At 41.5% G+C, this 22,194-nt stretch overlaps 1 protein-coding gene and 1 long non-coding RNA gene across 2 annotated transcripts in view; one reads left to right on the forward strand and one right to left on the reverse strand.

The window, feature by feature from the left end:
• Window positions 1-11,478, reverse strand: part of LOC110961347 (protein ELFN1-like) — a 144,386-nt gene extending 132,908 nt beyond the window's left edge. The window contains exon 1 of the mRNA XM_022208931.2: window positions 10,995-11,478. The gene's annotated coding sequence lies outside the window, so the exon portion shown is untranslated. The remainder of the gene's footprint in view (window positions 1-10,994) is intronic.
• Window positions 1-20,098, forward strand: part of LOC127533151 (uncharacterized) — a 128,404-nt gene extending 108,306 nt beyond the window's left edge. The window contains exon 6 of the long non-coding RNA XR_007940894.1: window positions 19,325-20,098. This is a non-coding gene — a long non-coding RNA (uncharacterized LOC127533151). The remainder of the gene's footprint in view (window positions 1-19,324) is intronic.
• The last annotated feature ends 2,096 nt before the right edge of the window (window positions 20,099-22,194 follow it).

A 22,194-nucleotide genomic window follows, 5' to 3' on the forward strand; every position in this document is an offset into this window, starting at 1 on the left:
CCAAAATGTGGAGCCAGGTCTTTAAATGTAAGGAAAATATCTGTGGTAAATGATTCTGTTAACAATGAAAACTTGCTTTTACATTCCTGGTTTGGGATTTTCTTCTAAAAAGCGGAGTTTACCTCTTTAAGGCTTGAACAAACAGTCAATAATTGACTCATGGGTTGATAAAAAGTTAATCACAAACTGTTCTTATATTTGATTAATCCCCCTCTGGATCCAGCTCCTCCAGTATGAAAATGTTCTGCTTTTCTCTATTTTATAATTGTAAATTAAATGTCTTTGGTTCTTGGACTGTTGGTCGGAGAATTTGGGCTTCGCAAATAAAGTTCTTGCATTTTTACCGACACTATTTTGTGTTGGATTATAGACCAAACAAATAATCCATCAATCAGAAATAATTGGCAGATTCACTGATAAGGAAGCTAATCATTAGCTGCAGCCCCAGACTGGAGAGCTGCCACTTTAACAGTCACGACTACGTACAGCACGTTTTCACCTCCTCACATAAGCTGAAATTAAACAGTAAACTCTTAACATTTTGTGTGAAGCTCTCTGAACAAAACCAATCTGAAAAAGCTTAAAGACAACATGTCACTTGACAACACAATGCCCGAGAGACAGAAAAGTGGCCGAGACAAAGGCAGAAAATGATAGGCTGCATACAGACAGCCATTATAAAATCATATACACCTAATATTGCTTTCACTTTCACACAGAACAAAGCATGTGGCTCAGTGCAGAGCATGTCACACTTCCAGCACGGAGTGTGGAGTGCCAGTAGCTGTCAGATATGAACGCTGCAGACATGCTTCCTTTTCTTTTCTGTGGCTCATCTCTCAGACACATGCTGCATGCACACACACTCTCTCCTTCACACAGACACTCGGTACACAAAAACCGATAACATGCACAGCGCTGTGGGAAATTAAAGGATTATACGAGGAGAGATATTTAGTTTGTCTCGATACCCACATTTAGAGACACACTCCCTTTCCGACAGGATCTCCCGCCCACGCAGACTCACACTTGTAGACGACACACCTAAATTCACATAAACATGCAAAAACATGACCTCTGACCTCTGTCAACACTCAGCCTGCCTACTCATCCGTTCAGTCGCTTAGTACTTCACACAAAACTGACACATTAGCACACACACATAAACACCAAACATACGTTTGCCTGCCAAGCTCTGGTATTTCCCCCCGGTGTTACCGAGCGCTCATTGACAAAGGGTTTGTATGGTTTAGAACCTGTTGTGATTGCCAACTGGCTGATTTGACAAAGCTTGTAAATAACTGGAGTGCTCAATTGAACCAAAAAGGATTTTTAAAAAGACGCGAACAAGGACATGCTACAGAAACTACACGGCACAGGAACATCAGTGAAGTGGAAACATTTTCCATGTTTGATGAGAGGACCCTAAAAAAGAAGCAACAGGAATAATCGGTCAATGTCACCTTTACCGTTACATCAGCATCACAACGCATCAGCGTACAACGGGGAGTTCAGAAACAGCAGGCAGTGTGTTTGTGTTACTCTGCACACACACATACACCACATCTCTGTCTCATCAAATGCCCTAAAAATGTTCATTTCTTAAAACAAGTGAATTTAAACCAGTTTTTAGTTTAAAATATTGGTTTACTTACGTCACAGAATTTCTAGATTCAAGTGAAATTTTCCACAGTAGACTCTTAAATTGTGCACGCATTAAATCAAACTGCATCACCTGTCAGCCATATAGATAATACCAATTAACTGCAAAAAACATAAATCAGAACTGTTTTAACGCTGTTAAACTTTGGATTGTTGAATTTTCTGGTTCTCTGTTTATTATTTGTAAGGTCTGTACTTCACTATGCTAAGTGCTGCCAGATGACATGAATGAATCCGCATTATATAAATAAAACTAAATTTAATTTAATATTTGGAGAGACATTCTTTAATGTACTACCTGCTAACCATCAGTTTTATTGGTCCCTTTACGTTTTGTAATGATACATGTACATTAATATCAATTTGCTGAATTGATAAATCCTCAGTATAACAGTTTGTGCCTCTCCTTCACTGCTGTTACACATTGATCAACTACAACATTTAAATCACCGCCTTCATGTTGTGTAGGACCCCCTCATGCACCAAAACAGCTCTGAAGCATCAGGCCACGGACTCAGGAACTCTGATGGGTCCTGAGGTGTCTGGCATTAAGATGGTGGCAGCGGAACAAGCTTCTTCTGCTGCATCCCGTTCATGTCTGATTGGATTAGGATCTGGGGGCTTTGGAAGCCAGTCAATGCTTTGTGCTCTTTGTCATGTTCCTCGAGCACAGGGCATCGTCCTGCTGCTGTGAAGGGCTGTTGTCACCGCTTGGTCTACAGCTGTGTTTAGGTGGGCGGTATAAATCAAATGAACATCCACATGAATGCCAGAATCCAACGTTTCACAGCGTGATGTTGCATTGTCACGAGAGGATGAATGTTCTACACTTCAGCTGTCAGTGGTTTTGGTGCTGCTATTGATCCGTGTATAAAGACACTGTACATATGTACTGTGTGTGTGTGTGAGTAAAGCAACAGTGTCACAGATTGGTGTTTACTGCGTGTCATTTCTGATGCTGTTTGGCCCCTGTAAATATTTTCTAACTGCTACAACTAATTACTGAAATACTGCTGAATTATTTTGCGCTGCACTGCGAGATGTTTTGCTCTTGTCTGAGGAAAAGAGGGCTTGCAGGGCTCAATAATAAATATCAATTTTGCAGTGTATGGTAAAAAAAATAATTGCTTGAAAACATTAAGCTGTGACTGAAGCTGGTTTTATGGTTTTGTGATAACATAGTGAGAGGGCTGGTTAGTAAGTAAATCCTCACTGTGTGGCGAATGTTACTGCTAATATTACATTGTGTTCAGACTGACAGTAATGCTGCATCACAAAATAACACTCATGACTTCATTTCCACCACTGCGAAGGTGCAGGTGGAAGTACAGCTGGCCTTGGACTGCATTTTTTCCATAGCGTTGTGCTCACCATCACCCCCGCCTGAGCCCCTTTCAAACTGGGCTACACAAACTATTCCACATATTCACAAACCTATAGGCTATATAGGAAACATTGTAGCTGCAGACTAACTCCGTCATTCACACATCTGAAATTTTCTGAGACTGCAGCAGAGGAGGGAGGGTCTATCTTTGAATTTCCTCTCAAATCGGTTCCATTTTTATGTGCTAACATTTTTGGGGGCGAGTTTTTTTCTCGTCTTCTTAGAAAGCTTGGGCTCAGAGCCGCTGTTGTTGTGAGCCTATAAAGCCCAGTGAGACACTGAATAGGATAGCAGGCTATACAAACAAACTTGACTTGACGTGACTTGACAGACTGAAACCGCAAGAAATATGATTTTTCTTTTTGTGGATGCCCCGTTCACACGTGTAGGGCAAATGCACACAAAGTAGCTGCTTGGGTGCCACAGTGCTTCCTTTTGATCCCTCGCCATAACCCTAAATAAGGAGTAAACCCCCACTAGCCCTGCTCAGAAATGTCCGATTTTAATGTTTGCAACTGAGCATTAGTCAGACCATTAGATACTTTTTCTAGATAAATGTCCAGATTATAATGGTGGCAGAACAACCACATTTTTTAAACGTTGGATTTCAGACAGGTGCAGTTATAAACATCCATCCATCCATTACCTATACAGCGCTTTAGGTTTGTAGAGGGGCTTGAGTCTACCCCAGCTGACTTGTTTAGTCAGTTCTATCAAGGAAGCTAATAATTCTAAAGCTGTAAATATGCATTTGAGGCCCTCACAATGTTGTACCAAATAACTGGGGATAAACCTACACGTTTCAGGTAAAAGTTAGCATCCTCACCAGCTGGGAATTCATGTAAAAGACATGTAGCATCGACTTAAAATAGCAACCTTACTCCTGTGAGACCATTAATATTAGATTTAAAGAGCCATTTGCAGGTTGGCCACCACGCTACATTAATGTGCAGGAAAATTGCATGTAAAGAAAGTGCTATTTGTGTGCCACAATAACCTTTAGAGTAGGTTTTGTCTTTTGTCCATCTCAAAAGACAAACCTTGGTTATGATGTTACAAGAGGGAGAGCAGCCATGCTAGGTCCAGTTTAACAACAAGAAATATGAATCAGAACAGTCCCTTTGACACTAAAAGGCCAATAATGTGTATTCTTTCATGTAGGACAGACCACAGCTTTATAATTATGAACCTGACGTGTACGACAAAAACCAGGAAGAGGTGATGATTAGAAGCAATAATGACCATCTACGAGACATTAATTTGTGGTGTGACGAGAATCAGTGGAGAGCAGAGTGAGTGGCGTTTGATGACATTAACTGATGATATGTTTCACCTCAGTACCATGAAGTTTACGATCACATATCCAGATATAATGTCGTACGGTGTTACCCAGAATAGAAACCGATGCTCAAAGCTCATCGAGTTTCAGTCATATCTCACACATTTTAAGGTGTGACAGAGGTGTGAGACAGCTGACTAATTTAGAAATGTGTTAACATTAAAGAAAACTTACAATCTGCGTTTTTGTCGACCTGAACCTCTGGCCGATCTGAAACCATTTCTCCCGCCAGAAGCTGCTGCTGAAGGAGGAACTGAGGCAGCTGTGTACTGAAGGGAACATAATCCTCCTGTCTGAAATGAGCGCTGCATGTTTTTCATTACAGATGCAGCAGTTAAGTCCTCACCTGCACGAAACTGGCCGAGGTACAAAACCTAGCTTGGTTGTTAGGAAAAGTGTGGACGTGATGCTCTTGCAGCCTGGAGTTTATGCACAATATTTCACCATGGCGAACAATCGTGATATGCAAAGTAATGAGCAGAAGAGACTAACTTTTGAAATCACAGCTGCTCAGACTCTTCCTGATGTAAAAAGACCCACTGTAAAAAATGAAGCTATGGCTTTCAGAGTGCTACTAAAAATGCTCACACTTTAATGGGAATTTCTGCCTTCATGTCTTATATAACATATAAATCATGAATTAACTTAGCAAAAAATCATTTCCAAGAAAGATTGCATATAAATCTAGATTATAAAAATTAATTCTGTATGTTGATCTTTACCATCACTCTGATATTTTATCCTGTTTTGCCATTAAGCAAGACAATCCGGCATGAGATTAGATTGATTTATGAATGAAATTGTATTTTTGCTTTTAACATCACAAGGAAATAAGCTGTAGACTGAGGGCTAAACAGTGTCTTCGGTGAACAAAGCACTATTTCAGGCAGCAAGTTTGGCTGGCATTGCTGGTTGCAAACCTCCATAACTATAAAAGCAGGACAAAGAGACTAAACTGTGATATAACATCCAGGAGCTGGTTCAGGTACACACTATGTGGGCTAGTTACCAGGGTAACTAATATTACAGCAGACACAGTTTTATCCATTTCCTGAAACTTTGCAGTTGTGTGAGGTTTTTTTTTTGGTTCCTTTAATAGTTTCTAAAAGCCCACGCATTCTTTGAATTAGTTTTGCTTTGACTGCAACCTCTAAGCTAGACAGGCCTGCCTTTACTAATAACAGTTGCTAAACTGTAATTAAACAATAGTTCTTGAGGCCAAGGGCTTATTTCACAGAAAGATAATGAATTTCTTGTACATAAAATAAGATTGCAGTCTGAGTGTCGTCTTTATATCTTCTGTCTCTGACAGAGTCATAGGCTGTCAGCCGCTTTAAAAATAAACTTCTTGGCATTAACTGGACTGTGTGCTTTTTCAAAAAGGGGGTAAAAACATTTTTGGATTGAATAAGCCCCCTGAAATGTGAAAGTTATCTGTTAGGTAACAGAGAGAATCATCGGTGCCCTTCTTCTCTATCATTGCATCTGTCAGAGCTGCTCTCAGGATATTTCAAGAAACAGAAAGAGGATACAAATGACACCCAAACCCCGGAGAAATTTGTCACCAGAGATGAAAGAAAACAGAGAGATGCCTGAAAGATAGGAGAGCAGAGACAAATCAAAAACCAATCTCCCTGTTGTTCTCCTGCTGCTGGTATCTTGGGGTTTGAATGACAGATCTTCATCGGAAAATGGAGGAAGAGCCGATGTGCCACTCGGTTGGGGAGGGTAATGCGATTTCAATAGTCCAGTTTCTAGTAGCTAATGGGACAGCCAGAGAGAATTCTGCTCTTAGCCCTGAAGAGCACCTCAGACCAGAGCATCAGAGGGATTTTCAAGTCTCTGCCAGGCCAAACTGCCTCCAAACGGCCACAGAGACAGTACTGTCTGCAGAACAGAGGCCAGAGGTAATAAGACAGAATAGAGAGGAGCGGAATGGGAGGAAAACACATCTATTGAATGCTTTCTCCAGCTTCCCCATCCCTTTATTTTTTTTTTCATTTTACCCTGTGGCATCCCTATCCCTCTCTCCATCTCTCTTTCAGTCTCTATCACCTCTTCACCCTCCCTCCATGCTCTTTCTTCCTCTCTTTTCTCAGAATCCACACCGCAATCTCTCCTTGATTTCCAGAGAGGGGTGGTGTAGCAGCAGCCGGCATACAAACTAGCTGACTCTATACACACACAGCCTGCATGAATAGGGTGTGTGTTGAGGCAGTATGGAAAGATGGAGGCAGAGAGATGAGAGAGAAACATGGAAGGACAGGAAAGAAGGAGAGAAGGTGTAGGACCTTTGCTGGAGAGTTTAGGTTGGGATTAGCTCCAGTTCAGGCGCACTGGCAACAGCAAGCTATGCGTCAGCATACATCAAGTATCTCATTCATCATTCACGCTATGAAGATGAGGCATGAGGTCACTGTGAGGTTGTCTCATGGTTTCAAAACGTAACATTCAGGTTAATGAAACCGGCTCCCAGGAATCTACACCTCCAGACCCAAAATGATTCCTGTTTTTAGGATAAGAGACTGATCAAATTTTCATGAGCCTTGCTGGACCAAAAAAAAGGTTTCAGCACAGCGTTCACAAATGACATACCATCAGCCACCTCCCAATGAAAGACGTCTCGTTTTCTCACATCCCTGATGGTGTCTGCAGGTATCGTCTTATTTGCGCAGGTTTCAGAGATCCTCCTCCTTCAGCACCATAATATGATGAGTTAAACGTCTCTGAGCAAATTTCACTGGACTACTTTCTTCTGACAGGAAGACTGTTTGTGAAAAGAGATGTTACTGTTGAATTTTTAAATGCACTATTCAATGCCGTGTGCACCACAAGCTATATTCCATTCACTCACATTGTGTTGTACTACTGTGTGCTGGCTTTTCAGGCTGCCAGTGTTTGGGGTATTTTAGAACTTGAATGTGTTAGTTTCATTGCAGGCAGCTCTCGGGTTGTTTTAAGGTGGTGTTCAGGTTTTGTCTGGGCTACAGTCTTTTTTCTGACTTAATCTGTGTGTGCAGTCGTGGTGTACTTAATGTTTCCTGCCTTGTGGTGTTTGTAGCTTACTGTCATTGTTGCCTATCTTTGCCAAAAACATCTTGAAAAGGAGATTTTAGAGTAACAGAAGGCATCCGACATATAAATAAGGATAATAAACTGCCCCATCCACACCCCCTACCACTTTTTACAGTTTGCATTTTTTTTGTGTGTGTGTGTGTGTGTGTGTGTGTGTGTGTGTGTGTGTGTGTGTGTGTGTGTGTGTGTGTGTGTGTGTGTGTGTGTGTGTGTGTGTGTGTGTGTGTGTGTGTGTGTGAGTTGCAACTTGTAACAATAACTTCCTAATTACAGTTCCCCAGTGTTTGTGCAATCTTCCTGAAATGCTAACTAGCCTCCTACAGGGAATATGGTACATTATTAATCCATGTGCTTGCTTGAGCGTCTGCGTACTGTGCTGTGGAGTGTGTGTCTGCAGCCTGCATGTGTGCACCTCAGTATATGCATGTGTGCATTTGTGTGTCTTTACATCGCCCTCTTCTTCTTCTTATGCAGGCGCTTTGTTCATATAGGTGTATGTACATCTGTTGTGTGTTTGTGTCTGGTACACGACATGACGCTGTGTGCATAGGGGTGAAATGAAATGAAAAAACTTAACAAGAATATTATATGTTTATCTTTTTTCTTGTGAAATGTAGCATAATCCGAGATCTGTGTGCAACCTATTTGCATTCCAATTGTATTTCAGTAACAAATCAGAAAATGAATAAATCTAACAGTCAATTCCTCTGCAAAAAAAGTTAAAAATGCCTCTTCATACAGACCCAGTCAGCAGAGAGGTGCCATGTTAACTATGCATGTGGATTTGCTTCCACACCACGGGGTATTCCCTCTCAACAAAGATCAACATTATGACAAGAGATATGCCAGCGCTCCCTACATCAACATGCTTAATATGGGGAGCCAGTTTCTGTTGAAATATGGATGTCTTTGACAAATAACAACTGATGAGAGCTGATTCTGAAACTTAGCCTGGGATTTCTACGGATACGTGCTTCATGTTGCTCCCTTGCAGAGGCAGTCAAAGGGGCGAAAAATGCGCTAAATGGATGGGAGAGTGAGGAGGGATCTCCCATTACACAGTAGTGCTTCTTTAGTATTCTTGAAGAACTTGCCCCACAGTGATGCCTCTAGGTACTAAGATTGTACCACGGATGGAGAGCTCACTCTTGGGTCTACGGTAAATGATACAACAAGAAAAAGAAAAAAATCCTTTTAGAACTCTAGGTGAAGGTTGAACGCAACAGCAGAGTACAACGACAAGACAGCAGAGACATGAAGCCCATCACTTTTCATTCATTTTCCACTTGCAGACATTCTGGCAGTTCCTCTCTACTAAAGTTGTCACTTTTCATTACGGCTGATTTTTAATGTTGCCACCTGCCTTATTACAGATGTAACATTAGAGTCCTACCTCTTTTGACACTTCTGCCACCGCAGCACAAAAAGCTTTCACTGTGCTGCTGCCTGCTTCTAGAGAGGTGTTGGTTGGTGTTATTTAGTGAAGCCTTTACCACTAAAGAGACAAACAGAGCAGGTTGGTCACCACAGGTTTGTCCCTTTTGTTACAGCCCTGATCGGAAGTGTTCCTCTCTTACAACTCGCGAGGCCGGAGAAGTGTGCTGCAGCAAGCACTGCAGTACTAATGCAGGATGAAAGCAAGATGAGCGACCTCTAAGATAGTTATCAGTGAATTCCCAGGATAACTGAAGACTTCACTGTGACAGAGGATCTCTGGCCTTGAAAAGAGGCAGCCGACCATTTCTCTATCTCAAAAGCATAATGTCCTGAAATGAGTCATTGAAGCTGTTGTACTGTAACTACCTCATGTCTATTCATGGTGCCAGGAGTGCAGCCCTGCTTCTCTCTCTCTCTTTCTATCAATCTTTCGGTCTTCCTTTTCTTTCCTTCTCCCCCTCTGTGGCACTCAGCCAACAATTGAAGTCAGTCAGTGGAAAAACTCTGTTAGTAGTCCATGCCCTATGGGACAAAGTGGCAATAACATCCGTTACAACAGATAGTGGGGCAGTAGGAAGCAGGCACAGGGCACTGGAGCCAAAATTCAACTGACTGAGTGACTTTGTGCCACTAACATGCACTCAGTTGGGCATTGTGATTTAACTTTGCATCAGCATTGTGTGAACAGGTCCTGCGTTTGGCTGCACGGTCACATTTAGTTGTGACTGTGCAGAGCTTAGAGCAGGGGAATAGAGCTTTTGCATTTAGTTGTGCTAAAAATACAGATGGCTAGCAAATTAAATAAGTGCTTTAGTGAAGTTTGCTGCCCCCGCAACAGCTGCACTGCTCTTTGTCATACTGTCTACAACACTCTACTAGAGGAACGACTCTTATAAAAGATATTCCTACACTTGATGCTGTTATGATGGCAGTGAAAGGCACCAACACGTCACACTGAAGTCTCCCTCAGGTGGGCTGAGATCTGGTGACTGTGAAGGCCACAGCATATGATTCACATCATTTCCATGCTCATTAAGCCAGTCAGTGACCCTTTGTGCCCTGTATAGAAGAATCCTGATTAATTATGTTTCTCTGCTCATTTTCTCAGTTTTTTTCCTTTAAAGGGGCAGCATAAAGTTTCTTCCACTTTGTATAAACTGTAAAACATTGTGTTACTTTCTTCTAAGGTAGCTGGAATGCAACAAAATGTTTTCTTAATTGTAGTTTTAACTTAATGAGAATGTAGTGCTAAATCCCTGGAGTATTTCTTTAATTTGTCTACACAGTCAATCTCTTGCAGGCATTAATATATTTTGCAGTGTATTAATCTACATGCTGAGACAAACTTAATGGGAAATCTGAAGTTATGTGTTAAGCATTGAAGTTTGTCTTCTATCAGACTCTGCAGAACCACAGTAGGAAAGACTGAAGAGCATACAGATGGAAGTGGCACATCTCAGAGAGAAGGGATAATAAAGAGTTCTCATGGTTGTTTTTCACCGCCTGCAGCCCGGACTGGACAGCCGCTGTCCAGGGTACTGAACCGCTCAGCCCGCCGGACTGCGCTGCGGAGGTGAAGGCTCCGGCACTGCAGCCTGTCCCGGGACAAAAACTACATTAATGCCGAGTGACCAGCCTCAGATGTGCGCAAAACATGGCACGTTTCAGACACAACACCATAAGCTGCGCACAGTTCGGATATGGGCTGCACTGGCTGGAGCACGAACGGGACCACCAGGCACCGCGCACATCCACCAGGAGCCGATAATGTAAATCTGGATCTGTGTATCTGCGCCCGCATTATCAATGAACACACGGGGATGGAGATAAGACAAGCAAGAGGAGCTGCGCGGGGATAGCCAACCAGCAAATTCGCCTCATTCATCTCGACACTGCACACAAATACACGCACAGATACACACACAGAAAGAGAAAGATGGGCTCAGTGTCGGTGATTTCAGAACCGCAGGAATGCCAGGAGCTGTTGGCATATTCTAAAGTTGCCTACGCAATGCGAGTCCAGCCATCACAAGGCAGCCACATGAGAAGAAGCCAAAGCTCTGTGCGCAAATCTGCACATTGTGCTTTTCACTTTACCTGGTCCAGATGCCGGCGTGGTGGAGGAAGACGCGGATTCGCTTCGCAGGTCTCCGCTCGTTGCCTCTGGCAGTATGTGTGGCTGTGGTTCTTCTTTTGTCTTTTTTTTTTCTTTAGTCTTTGTCTGTCAGTGATTTGTCCCAGCTTGCTCCTGTCTCCTGCGGTCTCTGTGAAGAGCAGTGGCCGGGAAGCGGCTCTACGGTGGTGGCAGCAGCGGCAGCAGCCAATGTGGCGATTGACCCGCGTCAAGATTTTTTGGATGCAAAACGGCGCCTGATGTGATGCGCTGCCTCCTCGCTGCTGTCTCCCTCGTTCTCTGTCTCTCTCCGCTCTCAGTTTCTGCCTCTCACACTGCGTCAGGCTCCACTCCCCCTCCTCTCTCTCTCTCCCTCTCTCCCTCTCTCTCTCTCTCTCTCTCTCTCTCTCTCTGTTTGACTGCCTTTGACTCCCTCTCTCTCACACGGGAACAGACGGTGATTAATTCGCTGGAATTCAGTTTCCCTCTCTCTCTTTCTCTCTCCCCGCCTCTCTCTTTCTATAGCTATGTGCCTCAATCACACTCAATCCAACGCTTCGCCTCTGAGCTGAAGCGACCAGCCAGCCAGCTGTTCCTGGTAGTGCAGAGAGGGGATGCATGGCACTTGAAGCGCCGCAGACACTCATTTAGATTAGAAGCTTGGAGAGCGAGATAGCCTGATAAGTGCCATAGTATCAAACCCCAAACAGGGAAAGTTCTTGATGAAATTGTGTGAAATCCAGGCTAGTGGAGCTCTGCAGCAGAGAAATCCTGTATTTTTGGTTGGAGTGATCGGAGCCCATTTACTGGGTGTTTCTCTGCACTCCAGCTGCTGGTGGATGCATCAGGTCTGTGCTCCTGGAAACAGAGCCACAGCAGCCCACCAGACGGAACAGTTCAATGCTGTTTGAGGTTGGCTGTGTGCCTGAATGCACTATGGGGCAACCTGACGTCCTGCCAGCAGACATGGTCAGATTAACTGCCTCTTTAATGCAGGCACACATGCACAATATACACACACCAACGCAGGCATGGAAGTGGATGAATAGCTAAAAAAATAATAATGCACTTGAAGGAGTAGTGATTGAATGGATACAGTAGTGTAAAAAAAAAAGAAAAGAAAAGCAGGGCTTCTGTTCAAAGCGTTGCACATGAGCTGCCCTTTTCTCACAGATAGCATAAATCGACAGTCATATGTTCCCTGGCTTACATCATGTGCCACATTGGGGGCTATGGAAACTATATATAAATCCAGTAATCTGCCACTACATGGCTGTAGATTACAGATGACACTGGAGTGAACTGCACCCTAGTGACCCTCATAATGCGTGATGGAGTAATTAGGAATTAGGGGGATGAGAGGTGGACGATGAGGTCAGGCAGGGGAGACGGGAAGAAACAGGAAGAGAGAGAGAGATGGACCTCATCTGTTCACATAAATCCTTTCTCCTGTCCGTCTCTGTGGACATGTGTGGATCGAATGAACATCAACTGCAAAACAGGCGATGCTGAAGTGTCTATGAATCACATATTAAATAATCTGCCATCGCTCCAGGGCTACAGAGGAGGCTGACCTCTGACCTATCACTCCAAAAGGATGAATATGCAGATGAGTGATGAGTCAGGATGTTATTAGTGATAGATTATAAAGGTAAATTAGATGACAAATCATCTTTTAATTCTGAAGAATAATTTAGTTTCAGCACTAAAAATGTACACATGATGGGGGTTTTGAATGCTGACCTTAGTTTATCATGCCAAATTCACATTTTCCTTTACTTCCATCCAGTTTTGTTTATACGCAGTAGCTCCAGTTCACAAGATAAGTCATTTTGAGGGCATTACATAGTAAGATAGAGACCTGAGAATATTTTGTCATAGCCAGAAACTCAACAAATCCAAATTATTCCCTTTGAGCAAATTCTGTGATGGCAGTAAAAAAGAAAATCTCCCTTTTAACAGGAAGAAACCTCCAACAGGACCAGACTCAGGGAGGGCAGACATCCTTCTCAACCAGTTGGGGTGAGGTGTTGAGGGAGAAAACAGACAAACATCACCTAAGAGGACAATAAACACGAGGAGAGAGTGTGAGACATTTAAGTGCTCATCTGAAATGTGTAGCTTCAAAACTAGATACTTGCAAAGAGAACAAAAGTGGGCAAAATGTTAGTACCCTTTTTGTAGTTTTAGTTTTCTGACCCATCGCTTAAGTGTTTTGGTTCGCTGTCATCACTCCTATCAGTGTCGTCTCCACTCTCCAGACAAAAGAAGTTACTTTTAGCAGAAATGCTCTAAAAACCTACAGCACACCTACCTGTTTGTGCAGCAGCAGAACAATGACGAAGATAAAGACTAGCTAGAAAGAGGCATTTCCTTCAGAAGCAGGCATTAACATCAAAACAAGAGTGAACATTAGGGCTTACATTTATCAGGTATCAAGGAAACACAGCTTCAATAAACATTTAAAAAACATTACTGCAGGATGTTTCAAAGAGACAGCTTACCATATGTGTCAATGCTGTGTTGACAGCTTTGTTTTCACTGCACACAAGCGGACAAAGAAAAACCAGTTAATGCACATTTCCATGTCACCATTTTTAGGTGATCATATTAATACATGATTAAAGGCTTCCATTTTTCTCCAACCAAACGTGAGCTAATTCCTGGCAGCGCGGAGGAGGCTTTGAAACCACATTTACATGTTTCAATTGAGAGATTAAATTTACATAAAGTATGAATGCATTGTTACTTAAATAAATAAAATATGACTCCAATGCCACTGGGAGAGTCAAAACAAGCACAGCTGTCAGTCTCCCAGAGGTTTGTCTTTGGACACTCTACACTAACAATATGGGATTTTTAACATTTCTCATATGGTATCTGCAATTAAGGCCTGCTAATGACAGGTGCAATGATTGATTCTTTCCATCAATTCTTTGGCTATACATTATCCCACCTCAGTACATAGATCCTGCTCTTTTCACAGTAATCAGTAGCAAATTAAATCCATAATAATTCCTAATTTGTGTAAACTGTGAAGCTGAAACTTTTACAAATGTGCATCATACAGTTTAGGAAAAAATTGGAACATGTAAGATTATATAGATGTTTTGAATTGATTTAATTCTGTTTCATTATCATTTTAGTATTTTTGAAATAACAAAAATGTTACGTCGCCTGTCACATGACCAGAATATATGATCACTAGATGAGAACCGAGAAAACGCCATCCACTGTCCTTAAATATACATGCAGATAATTATTACTACCATTATTGCAGCAGTTTCAAAATCAAAAAGATGGACACAAAAACAAACAAACAAAAAAACAACAAGCCCCCTCTTGACTCAGATAGTCAGAATGCATTCCTACATTTATTCACTGTAAAACCAATGATTCACACCCCTGGTGTTAATGTAACAGTTTGCTGTAGCACTCTTCTCACCCTGCCTCATCTTCTTCCATCATTCAGTCTCGTTGCACATTACACAGAGTTTCAACAACACCTGGAGACTAAGAATGAAGTTGTGGCCTTCAGCTGTGAGTCATAATTGGCAGAACTGTAACAGGGTTCGGCAGCATTTCAAAAGCAAGTGCCACTCTAACTGTGTCCTGCATTGTGCTCTGCTATGGCTATAAATGGCATCTCTTCCTGTATGATTGCTGGAAAATGTTGAAGAAACTTCTGCTCTCTGATGTTGTTGGGCGACACACGTCATCTGATTGTTACTGTTGATGCACCACATTGCTGCAAAAATAATGTTCTACTTTCAGACTTTTGGAGCTGCACATGTTGATGCCTTGTCACATCACATTAGGATATTGTCCTACCTTTGGCCAGTTTTCTTTGGGAGCAAAAAAGATAAAATAAATACACACGCACAAAAACAACAAACAACAGAGCAGACCCAGTAAATATACAGTATACTTTAACAACAGCAGTTTAAATGATTTAGAGCGGACGTCTTGTATGAGAGTCATCTTTCTAGTCTTTAGAGAAAATCTGCTGTCCCACTTTTATGACTTTGAGTTAAGCATCGTGTGCGGAAGTGTTCACATCCAGTATGTGTCTGTGTCGTCAATTAAACATCATCCTGATGACCTTTATGTGTGGGACTACTGCAGGGGCTACTATCATTCTAACAGACTGTGACTTGATCATTTGTGAGTGGAACGCGTCGTCTGATTGACAACATCATGACTGTGTATTTATAGTTTACTCATAGATCTGAACATGCAGTATGTGTGAGTTTTATACGTTCACAATCAAAACACTGTAGGAAATTAATTTTTTTTAACAATTCACCGTAAATTTTCTGGCGTTTCCTGTGTTGTTAATTTGCAGATAACTAGTAAAATCACAAAAGAATATATAAATTTACATGTAAACCCCCCAAAAAAGAGGACAAAATTGTAAATAATGTCCAGATGAAAAATGTCTGTCTTTTTTAATTGTTCTTTTACATTTGATGGAAAAATTGCACTATATTTAAATTGTTGATTTACAAATATTTGGACCTATTTGAAAGAAGCAGTATGTAAATTAAGGATGGAAAAAATTTTTATTGTAAAGTTATAGGCTACTGCTGACTTTCTCAATTTTGGTAAACTCCAGAAAATATCAGTACAATTAAATAAAAATATATTATTTTACATGTTGAGTGTAAAAAGCAAAAAAAAAAAGGCCAAAACTTCACATAATGTCAACATCAAAAATAGTAATTTTCTAAATATTAATTTTCTCATTTACAATTTGCAACTATAAAATCAAACAGCTGCATTTAAATAATTTAAATAATCACATCATTTTACAGATATTTGTAGTTATGTTTTTAAATAATGTTTGCAGTTACTGAATGTTACAAAATGTTACGGTTTTTGAACATATTTTTTCTGGCACCCTTCCTCTGAGGGTCTGGCTTTACAGTATGCTTTACAATACACTGTAAGGCATTATTTCATTTAATGTGATTACAGAAATGCTACACCATGTTATCAATCATTTATAAACTGTTGATACGTCACTATAAATGTTTCATAGTTGCTTACAAATAGTAAAGAGAGGTTGAAGTGTTACCCTCAAATATCAAGCTATGTCAATCTATATTTCTTTTAGATTAACATAAACATTGCCATAAATGGTATAGCAGGCCTTTATTGCCCTTCGACAAATCTACGGTATCTCAGAGACAAATTTGTCCTTCTTGTTAATAAAAAATATTCCCAATGGCAATATCTTCAATATCTATGTATGGCAGAAAGTTTTCTTCATTTATTGAAATAGTCTGCAAAATATGTAAATACTGCATGTAATCAATATAAAGGGTTTTTTTAGCGCTGAACTGCCACAACATTAAAACCACCTGCGTAATATTGTGTACGTTCCACTCAAAAACAGAACAGCTTTGACATGTCGAGGCATCAGCTCCACAGACCTTCCAAGGTTTCCTTTAGTATCATAATGTTACCAGGAGACAAAGGTTTTGAGACGGGCCTCTCAGGATCTGACTTGTTATTTCAGCACATGCTACAGATGCTCGGTAGGGTTGGGATCTGGGGAATCTGGAGGCCGAGTCAACACATTAAACTCTTTGTCATGCTCCTAGAAACATTCCTGAGCGGTGTGGCCGGGAGCATTATCCGGCTAAAATAGGCTGCTGCCTTCAATGAATGCTGTGGCCATGGATGTGGTCTACAACGATGTTCAGGTGGATTATACGTGTCAGAATAATATCAACAGAATGCCAGGAGCCAAGGTTTCAATGCAGAACATTGTGCAGAGAATCACACTGCCTCCACTAACTTGCATTCTTCAAATAGTACACAGCGGTGCCATTTTTTTTTTTTTTTTTTTGCCTTGGTAAACAATGCAGACACACCTGGCTGTCTGCATGATATGAAAGAAAACAACATTCATCAGACCAAGACGCCTCCTTTTATTGCTGCATGATCTAGTTCTAAACTTCATGTGCCGATTATACACTCACCGGCCACTTTATTAGGCACACTTTCTCAGTTGCTTGTGAATACAAATAGCTAATCAGCCTTTCACATGGCCGCAACTCAGTGCATTTAGGCGTGTAGATGTGGTCAAGAGAACTTGCTGAAGTTCAAACTGAGCATTTTGAACGCGGCATGGTTGTTGGTGGCAGACGGGCTGGTCTGAGTATTTCACAAACTGCCGATCTGCTGGGATTTTTACACACAACCATCTCTAGGGTTTACAGAGAATGGTCCGAAAAAGAGAAAATATCCAGTGAGCGGCAGATGTGTGGACCAAAATGCCTTGTTGATGTGAGAGGTCAGTGGTGAATGGGCAGACTGGTTGGAGATGATAGAAAGGCAACAGAAACTCAAATAGCCACTGGTTATAACCAAGGAATGTAGAATACCATCTCTGAATGCACAACACGTTAAACCTTGGAGAAGATGTTCTACAGCAGCAGAAGACCACACCAGGTACCACTCCTGTCAGCTGAGAGCAGGAAGCTGAAGCTACAGTTCACACAGGCTCACCAGAACTGGTCAGTAGAAGACTGGAAAAACATCTGATGAGTCTCCATTTCAGCTGTGACATTCAGATGATCAGAATTTGGTAAACAACATGAAAGCATGGATCCACCCTGCCTTGTATTAACGGTTCAGGCTGGTGGTGACATCATGGTTTGGGGATATTTTCTTGGCACACTTTGGGCCTCTTAATACCAATTGAACATCATTTAAACTCCACAGCCTACCTGAGTACTGTTGCTAACCAGGTCCATCCCTTTATGACCACAGTGGACCATCTTCTGATGGTTACTTCCAGCAGGATAATGCTCCATGTCACAAAGCTTAGATCGTCTCAAACTGGTTTCTGGAACATGACGGTGAGTTCTCTGTACTCCACAATCACCAGATCTCAATCCAATTGAACCTTTGGGCTGTGTTGGAACAGGAGATTGGCATCATGGATGTTCAGGCGACAAATCTGAGGCGGCTGTGTGATGCTATCATGTCAATACGAACCAAAATCTCTAGGTAATGTTTCCAACACTTTGTTGAAAGTATGCCATGAAGAAATAAGGAAATTCTGAATGCAAAAGGGGGTCCAACTTTTTACTAGCAAAATGTACCTAATAAAGTGGCCAGTGAGTGTACTATATGCTTTCCATGGTGAACTGTGCTACGTAGCTATGCAGTACTCGAGTATAACGCCTTTGATTTATTTCAGTTTCTCGAGATAAGCTGTAAATTCAGCTTCTGTCTGTTAGAAATACATTCAGAGGAAAACCAGAAAATGTCTGAGGCAACTCCAGGAGGTTAGCGTTAGCTTTAAGATGCTAATACCAAGCTTTCACAATGCTAGCCGCGGGAAACAAGCTGTCGCCAGAGTCAAGCTAAAAAAACTGAGTCAATATTATAATATTGCAGCTCTTCTGTGAGATCAGACCACATGGGTCAGCCTTCACTCTCCACTCTTGAGCAACCATGAACCTGTTGCCGGTTCACCAGGTTTCATTCCTTGAACCACTTTTGGTAGATACTAATCACTGCATCCTGAAAACACCCCACAGCACCTGTCATTTTCGAGATGCCCCAGAACCAGTCGTCTAGCCCTTTCAATTTGTCAAAGTCACTTAGATCTTCACGATGCCCTTTTTTCTTCCCGCTTCCGAAACATCGACTTAAAGAGCCGACTGTTCACTTGCTGCCTAATATTTCCCACCCACTGACAGGTGCCACTGTAACGAGATAATCAGTGTTATTCACTTCACCTGTCAGTGCTTTTAATGTGCTGGTTGATCGGTGCATGCGTGTGAAGACCGTGTACGTTTCCCATTTGTGTGTGGGTGACATACACTGAAGCACACAGTCACAATCCTGCAGTCAGCCCTGTCATGCCAACACAGACTGACACAGAAACAGACTGACAGGTTGACCAGGCTGGCAGACAGACAGACAGCCAGGCAAGAAAGAAATGCCGACAGGTGGAGTGTTTCAGGTGACTGACATCGGGGGAGCGGAGGAGGATGGAGGTGTGAAGGCAGCCAATCAGGCGCTGCTGGGTTACCATGCAGCTGTTGGAAATATCACAGTAATTTGTGTGGTGTTTGTGCATAGTTTTACATATTAAGGCTGCAATAGTTAATGTGGCTTAATAAAGCGCTTCCGACTCATGATCGCACGTCGGCCTGCATCTAATGATCTGGAATTGCACTGACTTTTATGTAATTTTAACAACAAATTACCGCCATTCACCACACATTTAACGAGAACTTGTAATCTTTTTTTTATCCTCACACAAATTCTGCATTTTTTTTTTCCCTCCCAGCTTGCAACCGGCAGTTCCAACCAGTGTTACCGAGGGACAACAAGGACAGCGACAAATCTACCCAGAGTTGAAGAAACAGAAGCAGCCACAGGTGCAGACGACAAAGCTGGTACAGAGAAAAAAATAAGCCGTCATGTTGGCATACTTTGGCTTCAGCAAATACGATACAGAACGGAACAAAGCTTTATGCAAATACTACAAGAAAAAAGTTGTGTCTCTGCAGGGAAACAAGCCCGATTTGTTTAAACATCTTAAACAACACCATGTCACGGAATATGCTGGGTGTGTGTCAAACAAAAAGGTAACAAGAGAAAATCTAATACCTATCCAGGAGACTTTGAGACAAAGCAGCCGGTTACAAAGATGTTTGCTAAATCTGTTCTATATGCTCGAGTAAATAATTTGTTAAGCACCTTTGTTTGGTGCGAAATGCCTGCGCTATTTAAGCTGTTCAGTTGTTGATTTCACAAAGTAACAAGAGATTAGACACAGTGCTGAAGTTTTATTTTTATTTCAGCAAATGCTTAACTAAAAGTCTGAACCAGTGAATATGACATAAAATAGATGTTCTCAGGGCAACGCAATACGACAATGGATGATTTAAGTATAGATTTTCCTCTAAAGGGAACTAAAGTATTAAAAAGCTTGGCTAAAAGCAAGGCGTTCTTACTGGTGAATATCAAATAAATGTAACTTGGCTTCCAAATCAATCATTCTCTGTTTACTGCAAGGTTGAAATTATTTAAAATGTCTGCTTTGAAGATAGATGTTGAGCACAGCTATATTTTAAAAAAAAATAGTCACTACATTAATCATCAGGGAGGTGAATGTGATACTGAATTGAGATATTGATTTTAGGTGATATTGCTCTGGCTTTCTGTATTTACCAAAAGGTGGTCCTGCTTTGAGTGTTGGATAATGTTGGCAGCTATTCCCTGCTTTTTATTGGATTTCTTTTCGATTACCTTTATGTTTGCTAAGCACATTGTGTAGTGCCAGATCTGTAAAGCTTTTAGTCATGTAAAGTATGTAAGTTAACTAAAAAGACTGTTATAATGAAATACTAGTCAGATACAAATAGCAGGAGGATCAGCCCTCCTGATCAGTGTAGATGGGGATTTTTAGCCAAGAAGAAGCAACTCTAAGCATTTTATTTCTAGCAAAATGTCATGTAAGCAGCCACCGAGTGCAAATGTAGGGTCCTATGGTATTGTTTTTCTAAAAGCTCATCTCTGTGCGCCAGAGTTACATACATCCGTCCATCCATCCATCCATCCATCCATCCATCCATCCATCATCTACACACTGTTTAATCCTCATTAGGGTCGCAGGGGGCAGGAGTCTATCCCAGCTTACTTAGGGTGAAGGCAGGGGACACCCCGTCTATCACAGGGCTACACAAAGAGAAAAGCCAGAGAGAAAACAAATGCTGCACAGGGAGAACTCCACGCAGAAAGATCCCAGGCCCAGGACGCTAACCGGGAATCATTTAGCCGTGAGGTGACTGTTAACAACCGAGTCACTGTCCAGCCCTCAAAGTTACATATTTAGATTTTTCAAAAGAAAAACAAGCCCTTCTTGTTTTAAAATGGCTCAGATGTAACTGTCCATAGAATATGCAGATCATTGAAGTCCCTCTTTCTCCACCAACCCATCCCCAATCAGTGCAGCTCTAGCACACCAGCTCACAGTAATAGCTCGGTAGTACACAGTGGCAAGTTGTAATTGTGGATGTCTGAACCAGAGGCTTATTCTGAAGAAGAATATTGATACAGAAAGTCCAACACTGCAAGGTGAAGGATTGGTTTCTTCAGTTTGTTGCATATGAATCCGTCATTAGTACGCTGCAGCTTCAAAGTGGAAATGCTCACCTACAAAGTTGACTTTTTATTTTGTTCATGATGATTTCAAAACCATATGGGCATGCATCATTATCCATCAGAGGGGGTCTTTCAGATAAAATAGGGACAACGAAGTAGAGACAAAATCACAGCATTTTTAACTGGAACTAATGTCAGCTTAATTAGCTCACTGATGACAGTTGATCAAATTTACTTGCGGCAGTTGCACTTTCAGAAAGCAAAAATCAACAGATGCGTGGTCCACTGCATATGTGCAAGGACAGAGAACCTTTACAGGCTCATAAATAATAAGGGCTAGTCTCTATGCATGGTGCACTACAAACTTTGAGTAGTTATATTTTACATTTTAAATTGCACTTCAGTATATAGAGTTTGCAAGATGCACACTGTTCTTGATGCATAATGAAGTAGAGTTTATCTCATGGAGCTAAAAATAAAAAACACTTAGAACTCAGTTACTTCTGAATTTATCTAGAGCCAAACCAAATGTGACTCAAAATTAGTAATACAGCGTTAAAATGTAAATGAAATCCTGATGTGTGAGGAGGCTGAAATTACAACATTAAAAAAAATATCTAATGCAAATCACCAAATAAAACACTGACGAGTGTGGTGCATGTTTTGTGTGTATACATGTATGTGTGTGTGTGTGTGTGTTTGTGCATGTGTGTGTGTGTGTGTTAATCTGTGTCAATGTGTGTCTGGGTCTGCAGCCCCAGAGGACCAAAGTCTCCTTTGATACGGAACGAAAGGCCAGCGGTGGCAGTGAAGACTAGCAGAGGCGAGAGAAAACATGAAAGCAGCAGCCGTAATTATGCTTAACCCTCGCCCCTTAAGGAGAGATTTGGTGATGCAACATCACTCTGCCTTCATGAGGCGGATAAACCTCCAGCACCTCGCTCTACCTTTTAAAAGGCCAAAGAAAAATAAAAAAATAAGGGAATACATTTACAAACAGAAACACTTTATAGAGGACAGAATTAAGGGGAAAAAACTGCACTTGAAATC

This window comes from Acanthochromis polyacanthus, chromosome 3 (assembly GCF_021347895.1).
Source record: "Acanthochromis polyacanthus isolate Apoly-LR-REF ecotype Palm Island chromosome 3, KAUST_Apoly_ChrSc, whole genome shotgun sequence".
Lineage (NCBI taxonomy): Eukaryota > Metazoa > Chordata > Actinopteri > Pomacentridae > Acanthochromis > Acanthochromis polyacanthus.